General features: G+C 46.9%; 1 pseudogene; it reads left to right on the plus strand.

The window, feature by feature from the left end:
• Positions 1–1861: 1861 nt before the first annotated feature.
• Positions 1862–3039, plus strand: LOC147990219 (uncharacterized; annotated as a pseudogene).
• Positions 3040–12222: the final 9183 nt, after the last annotated feature.

Consider the following 12222-nt stretch of genomic DNA (forward strand, 5'->3'; position numbering starts at 1 on the left):
GATGGAGTCGTACTCGTCGTGATTCAAATCACCGATGATCCTAGCGCCGAACGGACGGCACCTCCGCGTTCAACACACGTACGGAGAAGTGACGTCTCCTCCTTCTTGATCCAGCAAGGGGGAAGGAGAGGTTGATGGAGATCCAGCAGCACGACGGCGTGGTGGTGGAAGTAGCGGGATTCCAACAGGGCTTCGCCAAGCTCTGCGGGAGGAGGGAGATGTGTCATGGGAGGGAGAGGGAGGCGCCAGGGCTTAGGTATGGTTGCCCTCCCTTCCCCCCCACTATATATAGGGCCAAGGGAGAGGGGGGGCGCAGCCTTGGCCCTTCCTCCAAGGAAGGGTGCGGCCAAGGGAGGAGTCCATCCCCCCCAAGGCACCTAGGAGGTGCCTTCCCCCTTTAGGACTCTTCCTTTCTTGCTCTCTTGGCGCATGGGCCTCTTGGGGCTGGTGCCCTTGGCCCATGTAGGCCAAGGCGCACACCCCTACAGCCCATGTGCCCCCCCGAGGCAGGTGGCCCCACCCGGTGGACCCCGGGACCCTTCCAGTGGTCCCGGTACAATACCGGTGACCCCGAAACTTGTCCCGATGACCGAAATAGCACTTTCTATATATAATTCTTTACCTCCGGACCATTCCGGAACTCCTCGTGACATCCGGGATCTCATCCGGGACTCCGAACAACTTCCGGGTTACCGCATACTAATATCTCTATAACCCTAGCGTCAGCGAACCTTAAGTGTGTAGACCCTACGGGTTCGGGAGACATGCAGACATGACCGAGACGTTCTCCGGTCAATACCCAACAGCGGGATCTGGATACCCATATTGGCTCCCACATGTTCCACGATGATCTCATCGGATGAACCACGATGTTGAGGATTCAATCAATCCCGTATACAATTCCCTTTGTCTAGCGGTACGATACTTGCCCGAGATTCGATCGTCGGTATCCCGATACCTTGTTCAATCTCGTTACTGGCAAGTCTCTTTACTCGTTCCGTAACACATCATCCCGTGATCAACTCCTTGATCACATTGTGCACATTATGATGATGTTCTACCGAGTGGGCCCAGAGATACCTCTCCGTCACACGGAGTGACAAATCCCAGTCTCGATTCGTGCCAACCCAACAGACACTTTCGGAGATACCTGTAGTGTACCTTTATAGCCACCCAGTTACGCTGTGACGTTTGGCACACCCAAAGCACTCCTACGGTATCCGGGAGTTGCACAATCTCATGGTCTAAGGAAATGATACTTGACATTAGAAAAGCTTTAGCATACGAACTACACGATCTTTGAGCTAAGCTTAGGATTGGGTCTTGTCCATCACATCATTCTCCTAATGATGTGATCCCGTTATCAGTGACATCCAATGTCCATGGTTAGGAAACCGTAACCATCTATTGATCAACGAGCTAGTCAACTAGAGGCTTACTAGGGACATGGTGTTGTCTATGTATCCACACATGTATCTGAGTTTCCTATCAATACAATTCTAGCATGGATAATAAACGATTTATCATGAACAAGGAAATATAATAATAACTATTTATTGTTGCCTCTAGGGCATATTTCCAACACCAACCACGTCTCTGGTTGCCCAGGCTGCCTCCTTTGCATCTAGCTGCAGCTGCCGCTGCTTCCTCTACTGCTGCGCGTCTCTGGTTGCCCAGGCCGCCTCCTTTGCATCTAGCTGCAGCTGCCGCTGCTTCCTCTGCTGTTGCAGGTGCGGCCCAGGGCCGGCGCTCCTCCAGGCCTCCCGATTCCCCACTCGGGGCTACCGTGAGTTTCTCCGCCCCGATCCAGATCGGGAAGCGTTGACCAAAAAAATAGAGAGGAGAAAAACAGAGTTCCCTCATGTCTTCTTCGGGCTATGTTGCAGTTCCTAGGTGCTTCGTGATCTTCGATGGCACCAACTATGCTGAGTTTGTGGGGTTCATGCGTATCCATATGCGTGGCCTTCTTCTGTGGGGTGTTCTTTCTAGCGAGGTCCCCTGCCCGCCATGCCCTGTTGCGCCCATGGCCCCAATCCCACCGGTGCCACCGGTACTTGCTGCTGAGGCCTCTCAGGCTGACCGGGATGCCGCCAAGGCCCTTGATGATGCTGCAGTTGATACTTATGATCAGCAGGTATCTGCTTAATCCGATGCTCTTTCGGTGTACCGCGATGACCTCTGTGCTTACACTCAGTGGTGCAATGATGATGCTCGTGCTGCTGCTGTTCTCACTGCCAGTGTCCTCCCTCAGTTTGCTTCAGAGTTCATGGGACTTGGCACAGTTGTAGCGATGTGGGCTTATCTTTGTCAGCGCTATCAGCCCTCTGGTGATGCTCTCTACCTATCTGTGGTGCGTCAGGAGCACGCCCTTCAGCAAGGTGATTCCTCTGTCGATGAGTTCTATTCACAGTGCTCTGCCATCTGGCGTTAGCTTGACTCTCTTCGGACAGTTGTTTGTGGCACCTATCGTTGCTGTCAGACTACTCGGTCTGATCTGGAGTTTCAGCGGGTCCATGAGTTCTTATCTCGTCTCCGCTCTGAGTTTGAGCCGCGACGTGCTCACTTGCTTGCTCGTGGCCGTGTTCCTATCTCGGAGGTGCTTGCTGAGCTTTGTGCTGAAGAGACCCGCCTTCACTCTGCTGGTTTGCTGGTGGTCCCGTCTATGTTGGCTGCTCGGGCTCTTGTGTCATCAGCTCGGCTCACCGCTCCACCGCTCCTTCCCACACCTTCCGGGGGGGTCGGTCGCCCTGCTTATACTGAGAGGGGCACGTCGCGCCGTGACACCGTCTGTGGTTACTGCTCCCGGCCAGGTCACCCAGAGTTTGATTGTCGCCAGAAGAAGCGAGATCAGAGGCGCTCCAGCGAGCGGGACTCCTGTGTCTTCCTCGACTCCGTCACTCACTGACCAGGACATTGTTCGCCTCAAGCGTCTTCTTGCTTCCTCGGGATCCTCGTCGACTGACTATCACCGGCATCTACACAGTCAGGTACATCCTCGTGGGTTCTGGATTCTGGAGCCTCTTTTCATATGTCTTCTGATTCTTCCGCGTTGTCTTCTCTCCGACCTCTTGATTCGCCTGATAATGTTCGTACTGCCGATGGCACATCTCTTCCTGTTGCTAGTCGTGGTATTCTTTCCACTCCCTCCTTTTCTGTTCCGAGTGTTTCACATGTTCTTCATCTTACCATGAATCTTTTTTCCGCTGCCCAACTTACTGATTCTGGTTGTCATGTCATTCTTGACACCGACTCTTGCTCCATTCAGGATCGTCGCACCAAGGCTTTGGTTGGTGCTGGCCCTCGGCGCCGTGAGTCAGAGGGCCTTTGGGAGGTTGACTGGCTTTGTGTTCCTTCCGCTGCCACCAATTCTGCCAGCTCTCATGCTCTTGCTGCCTCTTCGTCCGCGTCCTTCCAGCAGTGGCATCATCGCCTTGGTCACATCTGTGGCTCTCGCTTATCTTCTTTAGTTCGTCAGGGCCTCTTAGGGTCTATATCTGGAGATGTCTCCTTACATTGTAATGGTTGCAGACTTGGCAAACAGACTCAGTTACCTTATCCTACCAGTGAGTCTGTATCTCATCGTCCTTTTGACTTAGTTCATTCTGATGTCTGGGGTCCTGCTCCCTTTGATTCGAAAGGTGGTCATCGCTATTATGTTTTGTTTATTGATGATTTCTCTCGCTACACTTGGCTCTACTTCATAAAATCTCGTACCGAGGTTCTCCCTATATACAAACGTTTTGCTGCAATGGTTCACACCCAGTTTGCCACGCCCATTCGCACTTTTCGTGCTAACTCCGCTGGAGAGTATATCTCTCAGCTATTGCGCGGTTTTCTCGTGAAACAGGGTACTCTTGCCCAGTTCTCGTGTCTTGGTGCTCATACTCAGAATGGCGTTGCCGAACGAAAGCATCGTCATTTGCTTGAGACGGCTCGTGCGCTGATGATTGCTACTTCCCTTCCACCCCATTTTTGGGCTGATGCTGTTTCCGCATCCACCTATCTCATCAACATTCAGCCCTCGTCTGCTCTGCAGGGTGGTATTCCTATGGAGTGTCTCACTGGTCGCTCTCCTGACTATTCTGCTCTTCGTATGTTTGGCTGCGTGTGCTATGTTCTTCTTGCCCCCCGAGAATGCACCAAACTGACTGCTCAGTCGGTTGAGTGTGTTTTCCTTGGCTATAGTGATGAGCACAAGGGATATCGATGTTGGGATCATGTGGGTCGTCGCTTGCGCATCTCCCGTGATGTGACTTTTGACGAGTCTCGTTCTTACTACCCACGTTCTTGTTCCTCGATTTTCTCGGTGGCCGACCTCTCTTTCCTTCTCCTTCCCGATACACCCTGCTATGTGCCTCATGTTGGGGAACGTAGCAGAAATTCAAAATTTTCCTACGTGTCACCAAGATCTATCTATGGAGAAACCAGCAACGAGGGGAAGGAGAGTGCATCTACATACCCTTGTAGATCGCTACACGAAAGCGTTCAAGTGAACGGGGTTGATGGAGTCGTACTCGTCGTGATTCAAATCACCGATGATCCTAGTGCCGAACGGACGGCACCTCCGTGTTCAACACACGTACAGCCCGGTGACGTCTCCTACGCCTTGATCCAGTAAGGGGAGAAGGAGAGGTTGGGGAAGACTCCATCCAGCAGCAGCACGACGGCGTGGTGGTGGTGGAGGAGCGTGGTACTCCAGCAAGGCTTCGCCAAGCACCGCGAGATATGAGGAGAAAGAGAGGTAGGGCTGCGCCAGGGAGAGGTCAAGAACTCATGTGTGTTGGGCAACCCAAACCTCAAGTATATATAGGGGGAGGGGAGGGGCTGCGCCCCCACCTAGGGTTCCCTCCCTAGGGGTGGCGGCAGCCCCCAGATCCCATCTGGGTGGCGGCCACAAGGGGGAGAGGGGGAGGCGCACCTGGGGTGGGCCTTAGGGCCCATCTGCCCTAGGGTTTGCCCCCCTTCCCTCTTGGAGGCGCCTTGGGCCCTTGTGGGGGGGCGCACCAGCCCACCTGGGGCTGGTCCCCTCCCACACTTGGCCCATGTAGCCCTCCGGGGCTTGTGGCCCCACTTGGTGGACCCCCGGGACCCTCCCGGTGGTCCCGGTACGTTACCGATAAACCCCGAAACTTTTCCGGCGACCAAAACAGGACTTCCCATATATAAATCTTTACCTCCGGACCATTCCGGAACTCCTCGTGACGTCCGGGATCTCATCCGGGACTCCGAACAATATTCGATAACCACGTATATCTATTCCCTATAACCCTAGCGTCATCGAACCTTAAGTGTGTAGACCCTACGGGTTCGGGAAACATGCAGACATGACCGAGATAACTCTCTGGTCAATAATCAACAGCGGGATCTGGATACCCATGTTGGCTCCCACATGCTCCACGATGATCTCATCGGATGAACCACGATGTCATGGACTTAATCAATCCCGTATACAATTCCCTTTGTCTAGCGGTACGATACTTGCCCGAGATTCGATCATCGGTATCCCGATACCTTGTTCAATCTCGTTACTGGCAAGTCTATTTACTCGTTCCGTAACACATCATCCTATGATCAACTCCTTGATCACATTGTGCACATTATGATGATGTCCTACCGAGTGGGCCCAGAGATACCTCTCCGTTTACACGGAGTGACAAATCCCAGTCTCGATTCGTGCCAACCCAACAGACACTTTCGGAGATACCTGTAGTGTACCTTTATAGCCACCCAGTTACGTTGTGACGTTTGGCACACCCAAAGCACTCCTACGGTATCCGGGAGTTGCACAATCTCATGGTCTAAGGAAATGATACTTGACATTAGAAAAGCTTTAGCATACGAACTACATGATCTTGTGCTAGGCTTAGGATTGGGTCTTGTCCATCAGATCATTCTCCTAATGATGTGATCCCGTTATCAATGACATCCAATGTCCATGGTCAGGAAACCGTAACCATCTATTGATCAACGAGCTAGTCAACTAGAGGCTTACTAGGACATGGTGTTGTCTATGTATCCACACATGTATCTGAGTTTCCCATCAATACAATTCTAGCATGGATAATAAACGATTATCATGAACAAGGAAATAAAATAATAATCAATTTATTATTGCCTCTAGGGCATATTTCCAACAGTCTCCCACTTGCACTAGAGTCAATAATCCAGTTCACATCGATATGTGATTAACACTCAAGGTCACATCCCCATGTGACTAACACCCAAAGAGTTTACTAGAGTCAATAATCTAGTTCACATTACCATGTGATTAACACTCGATGAGTTCTGGGTTTGATCATGTTATGCTTGTGAGAGATGTTATGGTCAACGGGTCTGAATCTTTCAGATCCGTGTGTGCTTTACAAATCTCTATGTCATCTCCTAGATGCAGCTACCACGTTCTATTTGGAGCTATTCCAAATAACTGTTCTACTATACGAATCCAGTTTACTACTCAGAATAATCTGGATTAGTGTCAAAGTTTGCATCGGCGTAACCCTTTACGACGAACTCTTTTACCACCTCCATAATCGAGAAAATTCCTTAGTCCACTAGTTATTAAGGATAACTTTGACCGCTGTCCTGTGATCCATTCTTGGATCACTCTTGTACCCCTTGACTGACTCATGGCAAGGCACACTTCAGGTGCGGCACATAGCATAGCATACTGTAGAGAGCCTATCACAAAAGCATAGGGGACGACCTTCGTCCTTCCTCTTTCTTCTGCCGTGGTCGAGCTTTAAGTCTTAACTTCATACCTTACAACTCAGGCAAGAACTCCTTCTTTGACTGATCCATCTTGAACACCTTCAAGATCATGTCAAGGTATGTGCTCATTTGAAAGTACCATTAAGCTTTTTGATCTATCCTTATAGATCTTGATGCTCAATGTTCAAGTAGCTTAATCCAGGCTTTCCATTGAAAAACACTTTTCAAATAACTCTGCATGCTTTCCAGAAATTCTACAACATTTTCGATTAACAATATGTTAACAACATATACTCATCAGAAATTCTATAGTGCTCCCACTCACTTCTTTGGAAATACAAGTTTCTCATAAACTTTGTATACACCCAAAACTTTGATCATCTCATCAAAGCATACATTCCAACTCTGAGATGCTTACTCCAGTCCTTAGAAGGATTGCTGGAGCTTTGCATACTTGTTAGCATCTTTCAGGATTGACAAAACCTTCCGGTTGTATCACATACAACCTTTCCTCAAAAATCGTCGAGGAAACAATGTTTTGACATCCTATCTGCAAGATTTCATAAATAATGCAGTAATTGCTAATATAATTCCAACAGACTCTTAGCATCGCTACGAGTGAGAAAGTCTCATCGTAGTCAACTCCTTGAACTTGTCGGAAAACATCTTAATGACAAGTCGAGCTTTCTTAATGGTGATACTTGCCATCATTGTCCGTCTTCCTTTTAAAAATCCATCTGTACTCAACAGCCTTACGACCATCGAGCCGTTCCGCCAAAGTCTACACTTTGTTTTCATATATGGATCCTCTCTCGGATTTTATGGCCTCGAGCCATTTATCGGAATCCGGGCCCACCATCGCTTCTCCATAGCTCGTAGGTTCATTGTTGTCTAGCAACATGACTTCCAAGATAGGATTACGTACCACTCTGAAGTAGTACGCATCCTTGTCATCCTACGAGGTTTGAGAGTGACTTGATCCAAAGTTTCATGATCACTATCATAAGCTTCCACTTCAATTGGTGTAGGTGGCACAGGAACAACTCCCTATGCCCTGCCACACACTAGTTGAAGAGACGGTTCAATAACCTCATCAAGTCTCCACCATCCTCCCACTCAATTCTTTCGAGAGAAACTTTTCCTCGAGAAAGGACCCGATTCTAGAAACAATCCCTTATTGCTTTCGGATCTGAGACAGGAGGTATACCCAACTGTTTTGGGTGTCCCATGAAGATGCATTTATCCGCTTTGGGTTCGAGCTTATCAGCCTGAAACTTTTTCACATAAGCGTCGCTGCCCCAAACTTTTAAGAAATGACAGCTTAGGTTTCTCTAAACCATAGTTCATACGGTGTCATCTCATCGGAATTACGTGGTGCCCTATTTAAAGTGAATGTGGTTGTCTCTAATGCCTAACCCATAAACTATCGTGGTAATTCGATAAGAGACATCATGGTATGCATCATATCCAATAGGGTGCAGTTATGATGTTCGGACACACCATCACACTATGGTGTTCCAAGCTGTATTAGTTGTGAAACAATTCCCACAATGTCTTAATTCTGTGCCAAACTCGTAATTCAGATATTCATCTCTATGATCATATCATAGATATTTTATCCTCTTGTCACGACGATCTTTCAACTTCTCCCCGAAATTACTTGAACCATTCAATAATTTAGACTTGTGTTTCACCAAGTAAATATACTCAGTATCTACTTAAATCATCTGTGAAGTAAGAATATAACGATATCCACTGCGTGCCTCAACACTCATTGGACTGCACACATCAAAATGTATTACTTCCAATGAGTTGCTTTCTTGTTCCATCTTACTAAAAACGAGGCTTTTCAGTCATCTTGCCCATGTGGTATGATTTGCATGTCTCAAGTGATTCAAAATCAAGTGAGTCCAAACGATCCATCTGTATAGAGTTTCTTCATGCATATCTACCAACAAACATGGTTCGCATGTCTCAATCCTTTCAAAAATGAGTGAGTCCAAAGATCCATCAACATGGAGCTTCTTCATGCGTTTTATACCAATATGACTTCAAATTGCAGTACCACATTTGTGTGGTACTATCATTACTATCTTATACCTTTGGCATGAAAATGTGTATCACTACGATCGGGATGGTATTATTCAAATAAACAGAGTAACCATTATTCTCCTTAAATGAACAACCATATCACGATAGACATAATCCAATCATGTCTATGCTCAACGCAAACACCAAATAACAATTATTTAGGTTTTAATACCAATCTCGATGGTAGAGGGAGCGTACGATATTTGATCAACCTTGGAAATGCTTCCAACACATATCGTCATCTCACCTTTTAGCTAGTCTCCGTTTATTCCGTAGCCTTTTGTTTCGAGTTACTAACACTTAGCAACCGAACCGGTATCTAATACCCTGGTGCTACTAGGAGTACTAGTAAAGTACACATTATAATGCATATCCAATATACTTCTGTCGACCTTGCCAGCCTTCTCATCTACCAAGTATCTAGGGTGGTTCTGCTTCAGTGACTGTTCCCCTTATTACAGAAGCACTTAGTCTCGGGCTTGGGTTCAACTTTGGGTTTCTTCACTAGAACAACAGCTGATTTTCCGTTTCATGAAGTATCCCTTCTTGCCCTTGCCCTTCTTGAAACTAGTGGTTTCACCAACCATCAACAATTGATGCTCCTTCTTGATTTCTACTTTTGTGGTGTCAAACATCGCGAATATCTCAAGGATCATCATATATGTCCCTGATATATTATAGTTCATCACGAAGCTCTAGCAGCTTGGTGGTAATGACTTCGGAGAACCATCACCATTTCATCTGGAAGATCAACTCCCACTCGATTCAAGCGATTGTTGTACTCAGACAATCTAAGCACAAGCTCAAGATTGAGCTTTTCTCCCTTATTATGCAGGCTAAGAAAATCGTCGGAGGTCTTACACCTCTTGACGTGGGCTCGAGCCTGAAATCCCAATTTCAGTCCTTGGAACATCTCATATGTTCTGCGATGTTTCAAAAACGTCTTTTGAAAGCACAAGTGCTCCCTAGGTGGTTTTGATAATTGATGACAACATATCTCTTGTTGGACTAACATTTCGATCTAGCATGTTTCAGATAAGTTCAACAATGGAGTGGCATGAACTAAAGGTTGTGGGAACTCCTTCAAGATGCTAAGGACAAGGGATTGGCTAAAGCTTCAAGCTCAACACTCTTCATTTTATATTTTAGTGATCCAAGATCACATTGAGTCTTTAGGAAAAGCCAATACTATCAAGGAGGGATGAGGTGTTGCTTAATGAGCCTCTTGCTTCATGTGCTTAATGATATGCTCCAAAACCCTCAACTACTTTCCCATATCCACATATGACCTAAACCCTAAGCCAAACTCGGTCCTACCGATTCTTCCTATCCGGCGCCACCGAGTTTCACTTGTCATTAGCCACTGCCAAACCCTAGCAATTCGGTCCTACCGATAGGGATCTCGGTCTCACCGAGATGGGGTTGCAAACTCTCTGTTTCCCTTTCGTAACTTTTCGGTCCCACCGAAAGAGCGAATCGGTCCCACCGAGATTGCAATGTAAACTCAGTGTTTCCCCTTTGTAACTTTTCGGTCTCACCGAGTTCCACTCGGTCTCACCGAAAGAGCAAATCGGTCCCACCGAGTTTGCCTGACCAACTCTCTGGTTAGCTAATTACCAAATTCGGTCTCACCGAGTTTGTGTAATCGGTCTCACCGAGATTACGTTATGCCCAAACCCTAACCATATCGGTCCTACCGAGTTGCATGTCAGTCCCACCGAAAATCACTAACGGTCACTAGGTTTACATTTTCGGTCCGACCGAGTTTATTGATTTGGTCCCACCGAGATTGGAAAACTGTGTAACGGTTGGATTTTGTGTGGAGGCTATATATACCCCTCCACCTCCTTCTCATTTAATGAGAGAGCCATCAGAACACACATATCATTCCAACTCATATGTTCTGAGAGAGAACCACCTACTCATGTGTTGAGACCAAGACATTCCATTCCTACCATATGAATCTTGATCTCTAGCCTTCCCAAGTTGCTTTCCACTCAAATCTTCTTTCCACCAAATCCAAATCCTATGAGAGAGAGAGTTGAGTGTTGGGGAGACTATCATTTGAAGCACAAGAGCAAGGAGTTCATTACCTACACACCATTTGTTACTTCTTGGAGAGTGGTGTCTCCTAGATTGGCTAGGTGTCACTTGGGAGCCTCCGACAAGATTGTGGAGTTGAACCAAGGAGTTTGTAAGGGCAAGGAGATCGCCTACTTCGTGAAGATCTACCACTAGTGAGGCAAGTCCTGTGTGGGCGATGGCCATGGTGGGATAGACAAGGTTGCTTCTTCGTGGACCCTTTGTGGGTGGTTGCTTCTTTGTGGACCCTTCGTGGATGGAGCCCTGTGTGGACTCGCGCAACCGTTACCCTTGGGTGGAGCCCTGTGTGGACTCGCGCAACCGTTACCCTTCGTGGGTTGAAGTCTCCATCAACGTGGATGTAGGATAGCACCACCTATCCGAACCACGGGAAAAACATCCGTGTCTCCAATTGCGTTTGATCTCTCCAAACCCTTCCCTTTACATTCTTGCAAGTTGCATGCTTTACATTCCGCTTCTCATATACTCTTTGCATGCTTGGTTGATATGCATTATGTGTGTTGAAATTGTGCCTAAACTCCACTTAAACCGAAAAAGCTTAAAAATTGCAACTTGAGCATTATGTGTCTAATCACCCCCCTCTAGACACATCTACTTCTAGATCCTACAAGTGGTATCAGAGCCTTGGTCTCCATTGCCTTGGTTTAATCACCATTGGAGGAAGATGGATGTGTCTACATTAGGGAGTCTTAGGCATAGAGTGCCTATTCTTGATGGAGAGTACTTTCATGAGTGGAAAAATGAGATGCTTGTAATCTTCAATCAATATCATTTGAACAAGTACATTGCTAGCCCTTGTGCACCCCATATTGATCCCTTGCATCCTACCCTAGATGAAGATATTGACATGATTCGCAATCTTAGAACTATTGAGCTCATCATTAGAGGATTGCCCAAAAATTTGATTGCTAGTTTGCCTACTCAAAATTGCGCCTATACTATATGGAAATTTCTTGAGGAACGATTTCCCAATAATTCCTTGAAAACTTTGGATGAAATTCTCCATAAATCTATTGCCTTGAGTAAGATGAACTCTAGTGATCCTAGTTTTGGTAAATGTCTTCTTGAACTTGCCAATCTTAAGCATGCTAAAGGAGATGTTGGAATCATTAATGATATCATATTCAAAGCTATAAGAATTCATAAAAGTAACCACTTTGATCATTTATCTAATGAATTACCCTCTCTAGGAAATGATGAATCACAAGATCAGGATGAACATGAATATTACGATGAGGATGACAGTGACTTCGATCTTGATGATGCAATGAGACATTTTGGTCTTATGGCAAATCTTCGGGGATATGAATCAGGAGGAAA

This window comes from Triticum urartu, chromosome 1A (genome assembly GCF_056163025.1).
Source record: "Triticum urartu cultivar PI428250 chromosome 1A, HENAU_Tu73, whole genome shotgun sequence".
Lineage (NCBI taxonomy): Eukaryota > Viridiplantae > Streptophyta > Magnoliopsida > Poales > Poaceae > Triticum > Triticum urartu.